The sequence below is a fragment of the Malus sylvestris genome, chromosome 12, assembly GCF_916048215.2.
Source record: "Malus sylvestris chromosome 12, drMalSylv7.2, whole genome shotgun sequence".
NCBI classification, from domain to species: domain Eukaryota; kingdom Viridiplantae; phylum Streptophyta; class Magnoliopsida; order Rosales; family Rosaceae; genus Malus; species Malus sylvestris.
This window is the reverse complement of record NC_062271.1, coordinates 15,273,833-15,295,872: the sequence shown is the minus strand read 5'-3', so window position 1 is coordinate 15,295,872 and position 22,040 is coordinate 15,273,833. Positions and strand designations below refer to the sequence as shown.

Genomic DNA, 22,040 nt, shown 5'->3' with positions numbered 1-22,040 from the left:
ATTTGATTAAGGGACTCAATTGAGCCAAAATACTTTCGATATTTGGCTCTCATGCTCATTGCCATATCACGTAGCACCAACTCTACAGTTCTTCCAGTTTGCATATATTCAGACAAAAAAAGCTTTTCAATCTCGTTCTCCACAGTAATGACATCATGAACATCTAGCTATATTAGATGTGGGATACTTACTTGCACTAACTTTCAAAGTTACAAAATAAAAGGCCTTCAAAATTTTCATAAACACTTATGCACCATCCCAATCTTCCTCCTTAGGTGGTCCAACCCTCCCTTTACTCGCCACTTATTCTCCTTCATCATTAAGCACCTTTTCCCTGAAATAGGTGGAGTATATATTGGCTTCATCATCTTCGTACATCCCTTCAAATGCTTTTTTAAACTTCAAGCAAGATTCTAGCATCATGTATGTGCTATTCCACCTAGTAGGCAGATCCATAACAACTAGACCCCTACTATCCAACTTCTCATTCTCCAAACATTTCTTGAAATAACTAAACCTTCGGGGACTTGATCTAAAAAACTACACGGCGTTTCTAAGAGCATCCACACTCGTATCCAATCTTTTCAACCCATCTTTCACTACTAAGTTGATAATATGAGCTAAGCACCTCACATGCATAAACTTGCCATTCATAATCATTTTAGTATTAGGCCATTTCTGCATTTTACGAATAACATACTCAATTGCCACCTTAGCTGATGCATTGTCAACTGAAATACACATCACATTTGCAATCTCCCACTCAACCAAACATTGCTCAATCAACTTCCCTATTTCTTTGCCTTCATGACTTGAAATCAAACAAAAGTTTAGAATCCTTTTGTGCATATTTCATTCATCATCCACAAAATGAGCAGTTAGCACCATGTAGTTCAAATTTTGCACACTTGTACATGTATCAGTAGTCAAGCTCACTCTATGCTTGTGTAACTCCCTTTTTAACTGATCTTTCATGGTATCATACATAGTGAATAAATTCTTCACAATAGTTCTCCGAGATGGAACATGCAATTTAGGCTAAACTTTCCACATCATCCGCCTAAACCCCTCACTCTCCACATAACTAAAAGCTACCTTGTCGATCACAATATACTTAATAATACCTTCCACTGCCTCTTCTTGGCTCCACCCTTTAGCAACAACCATGTTTTTAACGTCCCCAGAAGGTCCAGAACTGCCTAGAACCTTTTGCAACTCATCAATTGGTTTATATGACTTGCAATGTTTATTGATATGTTTAATGTAAGTACTAGTTCCACCCCCACTAGTATCACATGCAAAAAGGGATTTACAATGGTTACACTTAGCCTTCAATACTTGTACATCCGCCATCTTTCTTTCCATCATTTTCTACTTCTTGTATTTCTGAGATGATACACTTAGTGACATGATCCCAAACCCAAGATCTCTTAGAAGAAGATCTCTCTATCGTAGCTAATATAGTTGGTTGTTTTGTCTTTGGAATAGGTGGTGCTTTTCTTTTTTTGGAGGAGGAGGGTTTTGGGGGAGGCATTGTTGATTTTGACTGTGTGGCTTGTGCTTGTGTTAGTGGTTGTGAAGGACATGGTGATGGTGATGTAGCCGTAGTTGATGCTACATTAGTACTAGGGGTACTTTGGCTTTGAGATTGAGACATTATGTCAAAATATGTAAAAATTAAATAATGAAAGTATATTCATTAATCAAATAAAGATATTTCGAAATATGCACACCAATTAATAATCAAAACAAAGAAGAAGCACGTTCACTGTTTTCCCACCATATAGTAATCAAAACATACATAGCTAAGCTCAGCACACAACACATAAATGCACAACATAGAAGAAGCAAAAACTACACAAAACTGTACAGATTCAAAACTGCACACACACACACACACACACACACACACATATATATCCAACAATAGAATAAAGGAATTGACCTACTAACCACTCTTCAAGATAAACGAATAGCATTTCAAATGCATCAAACATAACCTAGTAGCAACTTGTATTGAGTTGTAAGTACAAATATATTATTAAACAAAAGTTCATAAATAGCAACGGGTGTAAGTACAACTACAAGCTATAAGTATGTTACAGGTAGGGGCAGTGAAACTTTGTACCAAGCTATTATAAGTGACGAATCACCAGTGGATATGTGTCCAGCACTTGAGATATGATATCTTTGTACTGAGCTGTTAAGGAGCACTCGTGCCCTGAAAAAAAAGTGATACAATGGAGGCAAGCTTAAATACAGTTAAGAAGCAAGTATGCAACATACTGCAACCTCTTTCTTATTGTTTTATTCTTCAACTTTTGAGTTTGAAGTCTTTTAGAAACAAGATCGCAGTTCATGAAGGCTTGGATAGTATAAACATGAAACAAACAATTTAGGAGTCTCCACATTGACAATTGTACATTATGATTAGTACATGAATGTGCCACATCTGTGGTCTTATTTAGTGCATAACTCCTGTGGATATGGTTATTTATATGCCAAACTTATCAAATAGTTGCTATATATGCATAACTAATTAGACCTTTAAGTGGATCACAGTAAAACATTACGCACTAACATTAATTTGTATCACACCGTAACAATATCCATATCTATGCTTCGTAGTTCGTATGTATCACAAGATAGTTCACTATATTAATCAAATATCCATTGTTATATTTCAAGATGATGTGCTATTTATTTGTGCTATTATTGTCTCTAGAATTATATCATTTTGGTTAAGAAAAGAAATCTACTATGACTGATTTAAGTCTTTCTGATTGTGGCTTCTTTTACTCATCTGAATTTGTTTTAGAATTGTAAGAACATTCGAGTGACAGAAAGCATGAAATGTTGAACCTAGCAGAATAAGTATACATGAAACCTTAACAAAAACAAGAAGAAGAAAAAAACCCAAATCTGAAAACCTAGTTATTGATCAATTAAATTCAAAATTGCCTACTTAGATTGAAATCCCAATCCCAATCGCAACTAGCTGACCTAGCTTTTCGTTTCTAGGGTTTCATCATCAATAACCAAACACATCCCAACACAAACCCCAAATCTCAAATCCCAAATCCCACTCCCATCCTAATAGATCCACAATTCCTTCACCCATAGACTAGTAGCAGTTCAATACCATCCTAACAGATCCACAATCCTAACCTAACAGATCCACATAGGCTAGCAGCAGTTCAATTTTTGAAGAAGTAGACTTACCGGTAGTCGGGTAAGTAAAAGAATCTAGGCTGTTCGCACAGTGTCCTCGACATCAATGATGAGGGGTGATGGTGGTCGCAACGGCGGTGGTGTTGTCGAAGAGGAGAGAATCGAGGTTATGGGACCTGGGGGTTTTCTGGGTCCTGGGAATTGGGATGTCGTAGAGGTCGGAGGATGGCTAGATGGGTTGTGTTGGTCGCGGCGTCGAGGGAGTTGAGGTAATGAGTGAGTGAGACTAGGGTACAAACTAACGGTTCAGATTGAATGATAAGTTATCATTCAATCTCGACCGGTTGATTATAATTAGAAATGGGTTGGTCTGGGGCCCTGTTTTTCTAGGGTTTAGGGACCGGCTCGCCCCATAAATGACATGGGCTTGGCCCGGCCCGCCCCGTTTATTTTCTAAAACATTTGGAACCAGCCCATACCCTCCCTAAACCTACATTACCTGCCCCGACCCGCGGTTCCTCTACTCGTTTGCCCACCCATAATTTTCCTCGTCGCAGAGATATTGTCGTGGAATATGGTACCTAATATTTTCAATCAAAGATGAAAATAAAATATTAAAAGATGTCTCAAGTTCAAGTCTTCACGTGCATTTTAATAGTTATTAATAAACATAAGTTAATAAATATAAGGGATTTATGAGCTTTAATCCTTCAAGAAGATTAAAATTTAATATAAACATAATGGTAGATTACATATTGGTTTAGTCCTTTTTAGTTTACCTAATTCAAATTTATAATGCTTTTGTTTTAATATTTATGTATAGTTTATTTAAGGTCTCCACTTAAATTTTAAATTTATTAATATACACATTTTAATTCATTAATTTTGTTTAACTCATCTGATTAGTGTATCTAAACATCCGTACTATAATATATTTTACTGAACTAGTGTACTAAAATATCTGTACCTAAATATATTATAATGAATTGACACATAAGAAAATATGCAAAAACATAAGTGTACCGAAAAGTCTGTACCTAAACAGTTATACTAAACTAATGTACCTAAATGTTCATAGCTAAATATATTATACTAAACTAGTATACTGAAATGTTCATATCTAAACATATTATACTAAACTAGTGTATCGAAAAATGTATGTACCTAAATAGTGTAATAAATTTGTGGCACATAAGAAAATGTGCAAAAACATTAGTGTAACAAAATGTGTTTACCAAAATATTTTCTTATATAAGATTATATAAGATACTTACTGGAAATTGGTGATGCAAAATGTCAACAAATAAGAGCTAATTCATTTGAATTCAAATGTGTATTAAAATTACAATATTTTTCATATAATTTAATTCATGGACACCATATTTTTTTTTTTTTTAAAAGACAGTGAATGCATATGGTGACACTAAATAGAGTTTAGGGACTAAATCAAATTTTTAATCTTGTATAAGACATTTTTCTAAACTTCTTATTTAAGGATGAATATCTAGTTTTCTAATGAATATTGATTTGATTACCATTTTTGTGTGGATTCTGCGCAATTAGTTGCACCCTTGTCGGCCCCATACGCTCCACGGTAGTCACAACTCGAAGTATCATCACATTCTGTCTTGTAACTTGACCAAAACCTTCCAATGCTGTAGCCATTCACCCAAGCATGGCCCTTGCCCATACCCTTCAAATCCACCACAACAAGGTCCGGAAGGAGTGGAGTTTTGAAGTTTGTCTAATTAAAGACAATACGCAACAAAAAATAATGTAATACAAGAAAACCGTCAGATATGTGATGAGAGAACGATAAAATTCAAGGCCGAGATAAATCGATGTATGGGAATTGTACCTTGTACCAAATAAACTGTTCACTAGTTGAAAGCAATTCTGTACGCCACCTATGACCATCCGAGAGACCAGAAACATCAAAGAGTTTTGTGGTTTCACCTAGCAATCCAACTTTGTACACCCATTGGTTTGTGCTTAAATCTCTTGTCACCGTACCATCACTACCATTCACAATTTGAACACCCTTAATCCCGACGGGGACGTTACCGAAGTATGCACCAGAATGCTGTAAAAATAAATAAATTAATAAAGGTAAAAAACAATAAGAAATCAAAAAAGAATGACAAGGTTTGACAGATTATTAATTAATTCTCTTTTGATTTCATGAAGTATCAATTTCATGCTTACTGCGAGTCCAACAGTGGAACTGCATAGAGTCAAATAATTCTTCCCTTTCCTTAAGTTGATCCTTATTTCATAGGTGAAGGAGTACTGTCCATTTTGAGCATATTGGGTTCCTGCCATTCAAGTAGGATACATAAAGTATCATTAGAATTATTGTAGAGCACTAAAACAATCATGTTATTTAGACGTAAAAAAATAATACTCTAATAAAGTCGGACTATAGTATTGTATTTGAAACCGCATGAGCTTGTGCAAGTAACTGTATGCGTCAAAATAGCGTTACTCATACTAAAATCAAACTTTTATGACAAACTAAATCTAAAACAAAATCAAAAGTACATATGAAAACATGCAAATTAAAAACAAAAAACAAAAGGAATGAGGAATAAAATATAAGGTGTGAGAATTAGTGCCTGCTGAGGCACCACAAGTAATCACTGGTGTCATTTGTTACAACTTTCTGATCCAATAATTTGTTAGTAGTCAAAATACTTCCCCGAGGAGGACCACTTCTCTCAAAGTTCTCAATATGCTCATTTTTCCAGTGGCAATCCAACACTAAAGGCTCCTCCTGTCCAAAAGATCCAGGGTTGTGCTCCTTCACCATTATGGAGGTTTGAACATTAACCTGCAAAAGATTACATAATTCAAATTAGTGAGTCATGTTTCATCATTATTATATTAACATATATAATGATTAGTTGATAATCTAAAGACATAACATAGTATAACGTAGGGAAACATACGTGTGCAGTGTTGTAAACTGGTTTAACGCAATCAGGAAGAATGGTGACAGACCACGCCGGTATGAAGTACTCCCTATTTCGAAAACTAATGGTGGCATCGTATGATTCGTGGGCATTACCCATGAAGCATACATCTTGTCCGTTGTAGCTATATAATTGAACCTGTATGTTGCAATGCAAAATAGATTAGATAAAATACAATGAGAATATAGTTTGCCAGTTTGGAAAACATCGATCGACACAAAAACGATTGATCGACTTACATCAACAAAGTTTGGATATTGATAATTTTCTGTAACGCCATAAGTGAGAGCCTCCTCAACTGATTTAAGAACCTCGTGAAGCTTTTTGAGATGACCCCATTTGGGTTGATTGTAATTGCCTATTATTTAAACATTCATACCAATAATCATTATATTTGTCTGAACAAATACAACGAAAAGTTAAACTAAGTTTAACATTCATACAATTAATCATTATATTTGTCTGAACAAATACAACTAAAAGTTAAACTAAGTTTTGGTTCTTGTAATGTTAACCTTATTCATCCAATGGTGTGTCATAATCATATGATGTCGTAATATATAGACCTCCTGCGCTACGGCCATAATTTGTACCACCGTGATACTGCAAGATAGAAAGGAAATCATTAATGTTATGATAATTAGAATGTTTAAATAGCATTATTGTTAAAATAAATTAGTGTCATTATACCATATAGTAAAAGCAAGATCTTCAGCAGGTTTGTGTGAAACTTTCGAACCCCACCCCTTAAACCTGATTCATATGCGATCAAATTATTCAGAATTAATATCTCTTCCGAATAATAATCAATAAATAAGGAACAAAACATTTCGATCTATGTGTCACGCATAGATCGAAATGTTTTGTTCCTTATTGTAGGTGTTCCACTACTTTTCGATCTCTTCAGCAGGTCTATGTTTCACGCATAGTACTTCCTCGGATTGTAGGTGTTCCACTACTTTTCGATCTATTTGTCGTTTATGGTGGCAGGGGTGTAACTACCCTTACCGCCTACTTTGTTATTCTTGTACAGACCTTCCTAAATGGGATCCATCTTTTAAAAGCCTTCTTCACGGGTAGTGATGAAGGCTTTTCTTAGGACTAGATCTTCAGGCTAGAACTGCCAGATCTTGGCCTTTTTGTTGTAGCAGGAGATGAGTTGCTGCTATTAGGCTGCGATGCGGGTGATGACTTTCTCGCGTTCCTCTTTTGCCCGATCTAAATTTATGGCCATCTCATTTCCGTTCTGCTCGATGCTTGGCAGTAGAGTTCTAATACTTGGCACGATGACATTGGGGGAATGATTGCTTCTGAACCAAATGCTAAGAAGAAATGAGTCTCACCGATTGCTAGTCATTTGGTTGTGCGATACGCCCATAGGCATTTAGGAAGTTCATCTGGCAATTTTCCCTTCTTATCGGAGAGGGATTTCTTGAGGTAGTCGAGAATCATCTTGTTGGATGCATCAATCTTCCCATTGTCTTTGGGATACCTTGGGGTGGACATGTGCTGCTTAATGCCATATTGTGAGCCATTGTCTGTGATGATAGATTGAGGGATGTCAAATCGACAAATGATGTTCCTCCATGTGAAGCGCTCTATATCCGTCTGAGTTGTGGTTGTTATGGGTTCTGCTTCTACCCATTTGGTAAAGTAGTCAATTGCCACGATCATCATACTTCTGCCCCTAGTAGCAGGCGACATTGGCCCTACCAAGTCGATTACCTACTGCATGAATGACCAATGACTCGTCTGCGGGTGTCGTTTGCTGGCAAGTAGTGCTGGTACCGGCTTTTAGCATTGGCAATGGTCGTACTTTTGTACTAACTCTTTAGTGTCTTGATGCATGGTAAACTAGTAGTAGCTTACATTAATAGCTTTTTGTGCTAAGAATCAGCCTCCGGAGTGATTTCCACAAATGCCTTCGTGGATTGAACTTAGAACCTTTAGGTCATTGGGAGGCATTAGGCAGCGGATATATGGTCAAGTGTAGGATCTTCGGATAAGAATGTTGTTCCACATGTAGTAATGTGCCGCCTTTGTGTGGAGCTTTCTAGACTCCAATCTTTCCATGGGAAATGTGCCATTGACCATGTAGTCTATAATGGAATCTTGACAGTTTGGAGTTGTACTAACCTGTGACACCTCGACTGCTGGCTCCACCTGTATGCTTGGCTTGTCTAGATATGTCACCGGAATAGAGTGTTTGAGTTGGTGGTTGAGGGTGGAGCATAAGCCGGCTAGCGCTTCCGGGTGGGCGTTGTTTGCTTGCGGAACTTGAGTGAGGGTGTAAGTCTGAAACGCCTCAAGTTGCTTTCGTACCTTCTCTAGGTATTGCGCTATCATCGAATGTATTGACATGTACTCCCCAGTAGTCTGGCTGGTGATTAGTTGGGAATTAGAATGAATTACAAGCTTTTTCAACCCCAAGTCTTTTGCCATTCGGAGGCCTGCTAGTACGGCATCATACTCTGCTTCATCGTTTAATGTTTTGAAGCCTAAAGTGATTGCCTGCTCGAACATCTAACCGTTTGGGTGATAAAGGCCACGCTTGCTCCTGAGCCCTTATAGTTGGATGCACTGTCGACATGCAAATACCAGAAATCTCCATCAGGTAAACTAGGCGTCGCTGGGCTGCTATGTTGCGTCCGAGGCGTCATTGGGTCGTTCTTTTACGTCGTCTAGGCTAGGAGTGAATTTTGCTATGAAGTCTGCCAAGGGTTAGGCTTTTATCGCCTTGCGGGGTCAGTAAACTAAGTTGTATTGGCTGAGTTCCAACGCCCATTTCATTACTCGTTGAGAATCGTCTGAACCATGTAGGATTAATCATAGAGGATATTGAGACATGACGATGACTATGTAAGCTTGAAAATATGGTCTGAGCTTCCGAGCCGCAACTATTAGTGCCAAAATTAATTTCTCGATCTTCAGATATCTAGTTTCGACATCGAGAAGAGCTTTAGAAGTGCATAATACCGGCAGTTAGGCCCCCAGTTTTTCTTGTATGAGGGTAGAGCTCATTGCTACTTCCAAGGCTGCCAAGTAAATGTATAAGTAATCCACTGCTTCTGGATTTGATAGTAAGAGAGGTGATGTAGGATACTTTTTTAGGTCTTAGAAAGCTCTTTCGCAATCATCATCCCATTTGTCTCATTGTGCCCTCTTGATTGCTTTAAAAAAAGGCTTGCATCGATTGGTGGACCGTGAGAGGAAGCGGTTGAGCGCGGCTGCTTATCCGGTCAAGCTTTGGATCTCCTTCAGGGTAGTTGAGATTTTATCTCTAGGATTGCTAGGATTTTCTTGGGATATGCTTCGATTTTTCGTTGGGTTATTGCGTACCCTAAGAATCTGCCTCAAGATACTCCGAATGTGCATTTGGGGGGATTGAGCTTCATCTTGTACTTTCTAAGGATGTCGAAAGTTTCCTCCAAGTTGTCGATATGGTCTGATCGCTGGTTACCCTTTACCATGATGTCATTAACGTAGACCTTCATGGTTATTTCGTTATTTCGTTATAGCCAGAGTAGATCGATTCGGGGAACTGGATAAGGATCCTTTGGGCATGCTTTTTTAAGGTCGGTGTAGTCTACGTAAACCCTCAATTTGCCCTTCTTTTTCTTCATTCTAGCATGACGTTGGCAAACTATGCTGAGTGTCTTACCTCTTGAAGGAATCTGACCTCCAATAGCTTGTCGATTTCTTATTCGATGATCACCACTCGTTCGGGTATGAAATATCTTCTCTTTTGGATCACCTGTTTAGCAGCGGGGTCGACGTCCAGCTTGTGACAAGTTATCTTGGGGTCGATAATGGGTATGTCGGAATGTGACCATGCAAAGACATCATGTTTTCCTTGAGCTTGTGACAAGTAGCTTCATCTTTTTCCTTCATGCTCGGATGTGAACCAATTCTAGCAGTTTCCTTCTGCTGTTAGGGATCAAGAATGATGTGCTCGGCATCCTCTTTGGGTTTCCATCATGCCTCGTCCGCTGGAGCATTGATTTGGACACCATCTTCTGTAATTGTTATTTGGTAGCTTCGTCATCCATTTGGACCTCGGTAGCCTCTACAAGGGTAAAGGTTTTCTTTTTTAAATCATTCAGTATTGCACAGTACATCGTCGAGACGTGGCCTGGTCAAACTTGATTTCTTTGACTCCTAGCATAGTACATCGTTGAGATGTGGCCTGGTCTGATTTTTTGATACTTGACAAAGGTTACGGCGTCCAACTTTATCAGCCAAGGTCGTCCTTGAATCCCATTATAAAGAGACGGGTCACTTACCATTGTGAACATCTGCTTTAAGACAACTAGTGGTATTCTCACGTTAAGTGTAATGTTGCCGATGACAATCGAGGAGTGTCCGTTGAATCCGGTGAGTACCTCCGTTTAGCGTATGATTTTGTTTCCCAGGTCCATCTTTTGAATTACTGAGAGCTAAAGTAAGTTGACTGTACTTCCATTGTCAACCATCATTCTGTCGACTATAATGTGGGCTAGTTAGACAGATACCACTAGTGCGTTGTTGTGTGGAAAGTTGGCGCCTTAGGCATCTTGCTCGATGAAGTCAACCATGGGTCCAAGTTAGGTGTTGACTGCCTAGACCTGTGAAACTAGTAGAGCCTACTGGATTTTCTTTTTCTTGGAATTGTTGGTGGCCCCTAAGTGCTTAAATTCGACGAAGATGCCATTAATTCGAATTATCTTAGTTAGCGGCACTTTATCGGCATATGCGTTTCTCCTAGGATGAGCAGCTGGCCTGTCAAAGTATATGTTGACCTTGCATTCTTTCACCAGCTTCTCTAGGTAGTTCTTCCAAGTGTAGCAGTCATCAGTTGTGTGATTAGCACCTCGATGGAATGCGCAGCACATGGTGCGGTCCAACCTAGAGGTATCTCCATTTGATTGTTTTGGTAGCTTGAACCATGGCTTGCTCTTGATGTCGCTGATGATTTGGTGGATCAAGATCAAGAACTTAAAGTAATTCTTGGGTGTCGGGCCTTCTTTAGTCGTGGGTCGGTCCCTATGCTTGGCCTCCTGTCTACTTTTGTTGTTTTATTGCTTTTCTTCCTTCTTATTTTGAGCTACTGTCGATTCTCATCGAGGCTGCTTAGGTGCCTTGTCTGCTCGCTGAGCCTCGTCCCAAAGTGCATGCATCTTTGCCAGAGCAAAAGAGTCTACTAGAGTTAGATCTTTTTTCATGATCAATTCTCTGACTATCTTTGCCTTCTCTGCTTTGAACCTCTTCACATAGTCACGAAACGACTCATTTGGGTTCTTCTTGACGTTAAACAAATGGTCAGACTTCTTCTTGATTGAGCGATATATATGATGAATACTTTTTGGTGAAAACCAAAGAAAGTTCATCTAAACTTCGAATGGATTGTGGAAGTAGATTGTGGAACCAATCTTGTGCCTCGCCTTGTAAAGTGATGGTGAATATTTTACACATGAGAGCGTCGATGTTCCGATAAAGGACCATTGTGTTACAGTAATGCTTCAGGTGTCTCTCTAGGTCACTATTTCTTTTGAAGAATGTGAAATGTGGCATGCTGAACTTACGTGGAGGCTCAGCCTGCTTGATCTCGTCCGTGAAAGGTGACCTGCTTATGTTGGTCATGTCCATTCGTAATGCCCTATTAATGACATTGTTACATTGCAAATTGAGCAATCGACTGGCTCGGCCAAGAACCTCTCTACTTCTTCCTGAATTTGCCTTTGTTGGGGTAGCGGAGCTCTCGACTGGCTCTAATTGTGACCTGCTAGTCTAAGCTACTCCTCCATATGTTCGGCTCGTCTATACCGCAGCTGCGGTGCATGTGGTACATTCCTAACAAGCGACTGAATTCCTCGTAGGTTACTGGTTGAACTTGAGCCAGATTGAGTGATTGTTTCTCCTCGTCTGCCGTGCTACTTATGCCAATGTAAGGTGGATGATGCTCCTTGTGGGCCTAGCCTCGAATAAACATTTCACCTGGAAGGTTGTTCAAGTTGATTATCGGAGTGTGGCCCCAACCGTGAGTGTATGGTCGTTCTTGGACCTAACCGAGAATGTATGCTCATCTGCGCACTAAGACAAGAGTATACGCTATCTTGGGGGCCCAGTCGGGAGTGTACACTACCAGAACGCTCAGTTTGTGACTGGTCGAGTGGCTGCTTGTCAGGACGCTACTCGAAAGGTTCATCATCTGCCCTTGCCTTATTTTCAGACTCTTTATCTAGGGCACGATGCATCTCAGTACGCTGCAAAAGCTGATTCACCAAGGTCGTCTACTACGCGAGGGCGCTTGTCAACTCTATGACTTGTCAAGATAAGTGTTGTTTGCCATTTTGGTTGGAAGAGCTTGGACGGTATGTGTCTACTTGAGTAACAGAAGTGTAATAGACTCCGGGTGCAAAATTTGAGATGGGAAATGTCAAATTTGTGGAGAAATGGGGTGAAAATGCCTTTGGTTCAATTATTGGTCCAGAAATCTATAGCCAGGACGATTGAACGATCTTGGACTAGTTTGGATGGCTTGGAAAGCCACAGGAGTGGGTTGATCTCGGACTGGGCCACGTGAGAGGGTCGGGTCGTCGGAGCAGGTCGGGCCGTTGGTGTAGGCGTTGGGCCTGGGCTCGGCTCTGGAGCATGCTGAACTTAGGCCCGTGAGTGCTGGGCCACTGCTCCTACAACAACTGCTTAATTCTGGGCCTGCTCAATTTGGGCCGTGCTAGGCTCCTTTATGTGCAGGTATGGGCTTGCTGCTGCAAGGTGGCTTAGGCCTAGGCTTGCGGTTGCAAGGTGACCCCTTCACCTTGGGCTTGGTCTTCGCCAAAGGCCATTGTCGTGGTTGCTACCATGGTGGCTGCCATGGTGGTGACTCGTGGGGGTGGTGCCACTCCACTCATCGTTGCGTTGAGCCTCGTGGATCGTCGTGGTCCAAATCCTTTAAAGTAGGAAATTCCGTTCGTTGTGGTTTTCGAATTTCTAGTCATTGTAATTTTCTTTTATGTTTATTCAAAGAACTTTACAAAAAATTCTAGGAATAAGTGTAAACATGGAAATTCCTGCAATGAATGAGACAAGAACACGTGTACAAAATAATATTTGTATTAATGATTTAGGGGTTACAATCTCTTCTACAAATTTAGCCTCTGATTTAATCTTCATAATGTGTAGATTTGTGGATTGTGTTGTTGGTCCAAAGGGCCTTCGAGGCTTGATCTTAGGATAAACAAGTGATGAACGATGAATGCTTTCTTCAAGGGACCGTCAGGGCTTGATATGGAATTGGTGGAAGTTCTTCAAGTGCCGTTGGGCTTCATCTTGAAGGAGGATTTGGTGGAAGTTCCTCAAGGGCCGTTGGGGCTTGATCTTAACGGAAGATTTGACGAAGAACGAAGAGGGCTTTCTTGATCCTTCGAGATTTGCTTGGGAGCTTTATAGTTTCAACGCTTTAAGGTTTTGGTGTGATGTTTATTCGTTTTTCTTTTATCCCTTGATGGAGAAACCTATTTATAGGCTTTGAGAATGAATCACCACCACCCATTTTTTTGGTGAAGTGAGTGGATGTTGTAGGTGAAGTGAGTGTATGATGTAGGTGAAATGAATAAAGGTTGTAATTTTAATGCATTGGTCAACATTTATTTCACTGAAATTTCGATATCTACAATAAGAACGTACGAAAAATCTACATATGAACAAGAAATTATAAACTTTGAATACGAGAGTCTTCTTTGAGCGTGTGAATCAATTTATGGATGTAAATTTCCGCCGTCTTCTCCTTTAACAAAAATGCACCTGCAAAATAATAACACCTAAGATTATTTTAGTGGGAAAGCATGGCTATTTATAAGGGAGTGACTGGCCCTATTTGGAGAATAGAGGTCGGCCACATATGGTCAAATTGTAAGTGTAATTGCAAGATATTATGTGAAATAATATCTTGCAAATAACTTGGCAATTAATCCCAAATTGAATAGGAAAAATGGGAGTTACATTTTGAGTGAGGATTTGATGAGGAGTGATGAGACGGTTTTGAATAAATACCATTTTGATCACCTTCGACTCTTCCTTGATTAAGCCGTTATTGTTCATTTTGTGCGCGTGGGAATCTCGGTGTGCCTTAAGGGTTATTTTTTTGGCTCCACACATGTGATCTTCATTGGGTGAGTGCATAAACTAACTTATAACACTCATAACATATGCAATATCAGGACGAGTATGAGATAAATAAATTAATCTCCTTTTAAGTTTTTCATATCTACCCTTATCAACAAGAACATCTCTTGATATTTTTGAAAGAAAATTATTGAAACAACAATATATGGGTTCCTATTGTAATGTAATATGTGGATGGCCCACATGAATAGTTCATCACTATTCATCCAAAGAAAAATTAGATGGGTTATTATTCATATGACGTAAGTTTGTAAAGCAACTAGTGTTGCTACAATAATCTTTTTCCTATAAAATGAGAGCATATGGAGGAAGGAAAGTTGGGTGAAAGAAAATAAGAGATAGGGGAGGAAGAAGAGAAAGAAGAGAGATACAGAATAAAATACCAGTGAGTTGCGCTAGAAAGAAAAGAAAAAATAGTGAGAGTTATCTTTGTACTCCTATTATTTCACATAATGAAAGAAAATACTAATGTTGCCCCAAGGATGTAGGCACACTTGCCGAACCTCGTAAATATTGTGTTTTATTTACTTTATATTCCACTGCACACATACCGTCGATTTTACAACACGTTATTAGCATGAGAAGCTCTCGCCTAAGTGGAAAACGCTACAAAGAATCCACATTTGAAACAATGGTTCAAGATGACATCGTTCTTAGGTATGTCCATTTTTTCATCTATATTTTGTCTCTCCCACCGCGCCAGAAGCGCCCCAACGAATTCTGGTGAGAATTGAAATCTACAACGACCTGTAGTTATCACGAGATGAGAAATCATACTTGACAATTGGTTTTTAGAGATCCAGAAGAATCTCATCGGACTTGGAAACTCAGATCGCATTGTTCTCAACGGGTTTCAAGGACTCACAGTAATTCTAGCTTTGAGTTTTACGCTGCTCGCCCCGGCGCCTATGGCTGCCGTCTTTTGATGGCATTGCAATCCTCTGGTAGATGCCAACATCTTCGTCGTCCCTAATTTTGTGACTCCCTGTCTAATACCCAACATCGGAAGCGTTATCACCATCCTTTTTTGGTGAAGAGATCGATGACGACAAAGGTTCGTTTTTTTTTTTTTTTGGGATTACCCTTGCTGACCAAAGGGCTTAAAGCCCATTATCATACTTAAATAAATAAATAGAATAAAAATGGGAGCCAATGGGAGAGGTGTGGCTCTGGTTGTGCACATAAAAAGAAAAAAAAAGTGAATGATCAATCATTCACGTGTGAAATAATAAAAAAAGGGAAATGCTGCCAAACTTTTGGAATGGTGCGTTGCACCATGTGAAAAGACGAGAAAAAAAACAAAAGATAGAGACTAAACCATTGCCTTTTCTGTTTTGGCATATTTATATTAATGATGTTGGTTTAAGCCCCATCACAAGTTCTATTTATTTAAAGCAATTTGTTAGTACCATATTATATTGGGCCTCGTTACTTGGGCTTCCAGATATTGAGCCTATGATCTATGTAAAATGGGAGGAGCCCTTAGTCTATAAAAGGGACTCCTCACCCTCACAATCAAAGGGCTTGAGATCCTTAAACAGAGGCTCTCATATTGAGAGCATCCCCCTCTCTTAACTCTCTTCCTCTGTGAACCCAACAGAGGGTAATACCCTCATAAACACAACAGCACTTTGTAATCCATACATACAGTTACAAAGGAATACAATCAACATCAGTGTGGACGTAGCCTAAACATTGGGGTGAACCACGATACATCTTGTGTTCTTTACTTTCTTGCAGATTTACGGTCGGATTTACGTTGTTCCAAGACCCCTCCGGTTTTGTGCATCAACATTTGGCACCGTCTGTGGGAATCGATACGAAAAGCTATGTCGGTTCTCTTTCATTTTTTCATCTCACCACCGTGAGACCTCACCACACTCCACCGTGAATCTGCACAAAACCAGCGGGGTCTTGGAACAACGTAAATCACCCCGTGAATCTGCAAAAACTCAGGAACCCAAAGCTTTTCCAAAAAAACATTCACTAAATTCATAAACTCAACCACAATCCCTGCTTTCTTTCTTTCTCTTTCTTTCTCCCTCTCTCTCTTCGTAGCCATCCACATATACGGTGGTGATCTGGTGTGGGAAAGTCGACAAAAAAAAAAAACTGTGCAAACCATACACATCATAGCCGTTGGATTCGTGATTTGTCATGGCATTTGATGCGATGCAACGTATAACGGGACATAGAGCTCAAGGGAACTGGTACTGTACTCTGACCAACGCCTCCTCAAACACCTTGTCCTCGAGCCGAGTCCACGGAGTCTACCCCGCCGACTGAACCACGCTAGACCAGCACGGCGCCATTTTCAAGGCTCAGATCTGGGACACTGCCGGCCAATAGCGCTGCAGGGCTGTCACCTCTGCTTACTACAGAGGCGCTGTCGGCGCCTTGATTGTGTACGACATCAGTAGGAAAACGACCTTTGAGAGCGTCAAGCGTTGGCTCGATGAGATTACTACCGACGTTTCTTACAGAAATATCCCCCCTAACAAATGCGAACTGTAGAAGTTCCGTTACTGAAGCCGAAGAAGAGAGAAATGGACAAAGAATGGCCACGTTGCACGCCATGAAACCATGACTTGTTGTTTGGTGAGTTGGCTGAAGTCATTGTTGCCTTTTCTTCTCAGTTTTCAGTCTTGTGTTCTTCTGAAACTATCACCTCACCTGTTTCGCCTGCTCATCGGTCGCCATGGAGAAGCATCCACGAGGAAAGGAAAAGGAAAAGGAAGGGAGTCAGAGTTAGACAAAGAAGGAAGGCAAGTGTGGATTTTTTTTTCAAGAAAGCAAGACGGCGTTTCAGCTTCTGTTCATGATGCACAAATCAGCCACCTGAACTCTGGCGATGGGAGAGAATCTCTGGGAGAATGCTCCTCCTCCAGATTCGGATCCCGAGTTGACTCTCATCGTCTCCAAGTCACCGTCCTCCTCCGCCATTACTCTCGACGTTTCCAAGGAGCTCAAGCTTCGTTGTTCGTATGCAGCTTTGTTTTGATACTCTTTCGATGTTGTTGATGCTCCCGAGGTTGCTGCAAAATAAAATTAAAAAAAATATATATATATATAAAAGAAAACAGCCATCTGTAGGTGGAGAAAAAGGAAAAAGATGTCTGTAGGTAAAGAAAAAGAAAAAGGATGTCTGGAAATGGAGTGGGAAACAAAAGCAAAAGCAAAAAGAAAAAGAAGATAAAAAAAAAGTAGACATAATTGCGGTGGTGATGGCATGCAGAGAAGGAAATTATGGGTGTGACCCATTGAGCAGGCCCTGCCCCCCGCAACTGCCAGCTGCACATGCTATCCCACTATCCAACCATCTGCCATACCCACCTTCTGCAATACCACCAAAAAAAGACTTATGAAGATAAGTATTTTTTTTTTATCTTTATTATATTATTCATATATATAATGGAGACATCTATATAACCCCACCAGAGGGTAATCATAAAGAAAGAAAAAAGGAAGCATGCTAAAAAAAAAAAAGGCAAAATGTCGGCAAGCCCAAAATAGTGGGCTGGAATGTTATGTGGAGGACGAAGGCCCATATGAGCAAAAGAGATAGGCCCGCTATTATCAGCAACCAGGTGATCAAAAGTACGTCAAGTATTCCAAAATTATTTGGCTGCCTGCCGCTATTATCACCAACCAGGTGATCAAACGTACGTCCAGTACTCCAAAATTATTCGGCAGCCTGCCGCTATTATCACCAACCAGGTGATCAAAAGTACGTCTAGTACTCCAAAATTATTCGGCAGCCTGCCGCTATTATCACCAACTAGGTGATCAAAAGTACGTCCAGTACTCCAAAATTATACATGAGCATCACTCATGTCAATCATACATAAACATTCATGAGCATTACATATGTCAATCATACATAAACATTCATGAGCATCACTCATGTCAATATTCATGAGCATCACTCATGTCAACACCCATGAGCATCACTCATGTCAATCAACATAAACATACATGAGCATCACTCATGTCAATCAGTTTCGAAAGCTTCATTTACAGAGCTCCAGCTTCAAAGCTTCACTTTCAAAGCTTCATCTACAAAGCTTCAGTGCATGGTATACAAAGACCGCCTCCGAACAACCGCTACTTCGGCCCATACATGGATTGAATTTGAAGTCTCCAGCCAACAGGCTCTATTGACTGAAGACTTAGGGGACTACACTATGTACCATATATTGGGCTTCCACAACTGGGCCTCATGAAAAATACTTGGGGGACTTAGCTCATTATTTATGTACTGAGGAGCGAACCTTTATTCTATAAAAGGGACTCCCTCACTTTCATTAGAGAGCACCCATTATTTATGTATTGAGGAGCGAGCCCTTATTCTATAAAAGGGACTCCCCCCCTTATTTTATAAAAAGGACTCCTTCACCTTCATTAGAGAGCACCCATTATTTATGTATTAAGGAGCGTGCTCTTATTATATAAAAAGGACTCCCTCACCTTCATTAGAGAGAGACTCTTAGCCCATCACTTATGTATTGAGGAGCGAGCCCTTATTCTATAAAAGGGACTCCCTCACTTTCATTAGAGAGAGACTCTTAGCCCATCACTTATGTATTGAGGAGCGAGCCCTTATTCTGTAAAAGGGACTCCTTCACCACCATTAGAGAGCATCCCCGCCAGCTGAGCAACCGCCTCGCTGCGAGCATCACTCCTAACCCATCACTTATGTATTGAGGAGCGAGCCATTATTCTATAAAAGGGACTCCCTCATCTTCAACGCCACAAGCCGAGCCAACCAAGGCAACATAAGCCATAAGCCGAGCAGCCTCGCAACATGTGATACTTCTAGTTGAGCATCATTTCACAATGAACACCGCCTCATATCGAGTATCAGCTCTAGACGACATCTAGTTACTTCGGCCCATACATGGACTGAATTTCAAGTCTCCAACCAAAAGACTCCCTTGACTGAAGACTTGGGGGACTACTGTTAGTACCATATTATATTGAGCCTCGTTACAAGGGCTTCCAGATATTGAGCCCATGATCTATGTAAAAGGGGAGGAGCCCTTAGTTTATAAAAGGGACTCTTCACCCTCACAATCAAAGGGCCTGAGATCCCCAAACAGAGGCTCTCATATTCAGAGCATCCCCCTCTTTCAACTCTCTTCCTCTGTGAACCCAACAGAGAGCAATACCCTCACAAACACAACAACACTTTGTAATCCATACATACAGTTACAGAGGAATACAATCAAAATCAGTGTGGACGTAGCCTAAACATTGGGGTGAACCACGATACATCTTGTGTTTTTTACTTTGTTGCAGATTCACAGTTGGATTTTCGTTGTTTCAAGACCCCTTCGGTTTTGTGCATCAACACAATTTATTTACAATGGGTGGAATTATTACCCTTTGCTTTAAGCTTTGATATTTATGTGAATGGTGCTGAATCAAAGCCCTTGTCACAAGCTTTATTTAAAGGTAACTTATTTACCATGGCTGGAATTACCGCCTATTACTTTAATTTATTTAGTGTACTACATTTTGTTATGATGAGTATATAAAAGACCCGAAGCTCCTTAATCAGATTATAACCTGAAGTTTATTGATCCTCATCATATAAAAAGATCGAACCCGAAGTTCCTTGATCAAAAATCAAAACCTGAAGTTTTGAATCAATTGAGAGAACAACAGTTTCTCAACTAAATTAAAATGACGGCCACAAGTGTCTCAGTCCATAAATTAAATGAGGGCGAGAAGTTCCTTGATTCATGTAAATGAGGACCATAAGTTCCTTAATCCATGTACAAATTAAGTATGGGCATGAATTCCAAAATATGAACCTAAAGGTTCTAATGATGTCAATATTGAGAATAAATTTCGAGTACATATGAATAATGTTTTGACCTGAAGTTCAAAATATGAATAATGTAAAGAACTTGAAGTTCTAACATTTTGTGTAGACATATGTTATATGTGGTATGAGTTAATTATCACAATTTCTGTCATACCTGAATTTCTTCCTTTTGGGAATAAGAAAATGGTGAACTTAGCAAAACCTGATTTTATGACCATGGACATCTTACACAAGAGATACTTTCATGAATTCATAATGCCCGAGAATTCATGTGGAAGCATATGATATTAGAAAACATTTATACTTAAATGCTTATTGAATCATATTCATGGAACCAGAAGTTTCCATGGGTTCCCATATATAACAAGCAAATCAAATGGGAGAATTTTTTTTTTTGTACATACACGTGCATACACATGAGTTACATCTATAAAAACAAACAAATAGGGGGGGCTTCACAAAGGTTGCTCATGTGAAGCCTCAATACTTAACAATGCCCCAGAAGGGAAAGACACTGAAGATTGATCATGTGACGCCCCAGTACTTAGCAAAACATCAGAAGTGGAAGGCACCGGTTGCCTTCGAAATCTAGCTACAAATCTTTTGTGATTACTTTGAATCCGACTTTCGGATTCCTACAGCTAGTTGAGCTTTCTTTTCATGCTCGTTGAGTAAATATTTGCAAGTTTGTGCAACTCTTTATTCTTATGTTTGAGCCCTCTAATCTCTTGTCTAAGATTTGCCACCTCATCCATTAATGTTTTGACTTGGCGAGTTAAAGCAAGTAGGTGTTAGCCTATGTTGGATACAGAACTCGCACACTGAACACTGAAAGCCAAAGAGTCTTGAACAACCAACTCATCAGACCTTTTTAAAAGTATTATTTTATCTCTGGAAGTGAGAAGGTTCCTAGCTACTACTGTAGCTATTATATCTAATCGTAAGATGACCATTAGAAGATAAGAAGGACGGGCGCCATATATTATCCTGAAGCGGGACATGTGAATCTCCCCCGAGACTCAAATCTAAACAAATGTTAGATGGGCAAGCCATTTTCAGAAATGATGAAGGAAAAGGGTTGGATAGAGTGAAATCTCAGAAATACAACATAGACAATTTTCACAGGTGGGTAATCTTCAAGGCATGCATTTTGGATACAATTGATACCTTTATAAAAGGAGAGGCAACACAGCCACTTGTTCAAAAATTGAAGGCACTGCTCTGCGTATTTCAAAAGCCAATTTTTCCTGAATAAAGTTCGTCAACATTTTCTTAGACACAATCTCAGCTTTCCGGATATCAAGGACAACTCTGTCAAAATGTCTCTGGCAAAGTTAAAACGCGTAAAGTTTACTATTCCAACTACACCACTATTGCCCACAAGTGTGGGTGACAAAGCCATATCTGCACCACTACCTGCTACTGGGAAATCCTTATATATATCGACTCTTGTCCTTCATGGCAAGGCACACCTCCAAAACACCTAACTCATCTTCCTTGCCGAGAATGCATTTGTAACCAAACCTCTCAACATATTCAGTCTTCCTTCTCTCGAATACCTTTTCAACCAAGTCCTTCAAAATGCCAAACTTATTTCCTCAGCAAGAGACCATTTTCGATAAAAAAAGGTTTACATTAGCATCAAATCCTTTTACTGTTTTTCTTCACGAGGAAAAGTATCTCATATCATCAAGGTCAAAAGTAAGAGTATCTCATACCATGCTCTTTTCCAGTCTTTTCCTTTGCCTTTGCTCTTACCTGCACGACAAGGAGAAAGAAAGCAATAAGTGGGAACCTAAAATCAAACTTCCGATCTAAAACTGATTGACTAGAACCTTTGCCCGGTTGCTTACCTTGCATTGCTTTCAAGTAGTCATCTTCAACTGTTGTTGGAGCTAGGTTTC

The 22,040-nt window shown here is 39.8% G+C and overlaps 1 pseudogene; it reads right to left on the bottom strand.

Moving 5' to 3' along the window:
- Positions 1-3,691: 3,691 nt before the first annotated feature.
- Positions 3,692-6,905, bottom strand: LOC126592180 (beta-galactosidase 7-like; annotated as a pseudogene).
- Between the last annotated feature and the right edge of the window lie 15,135 nt (positions 6,906-22,040).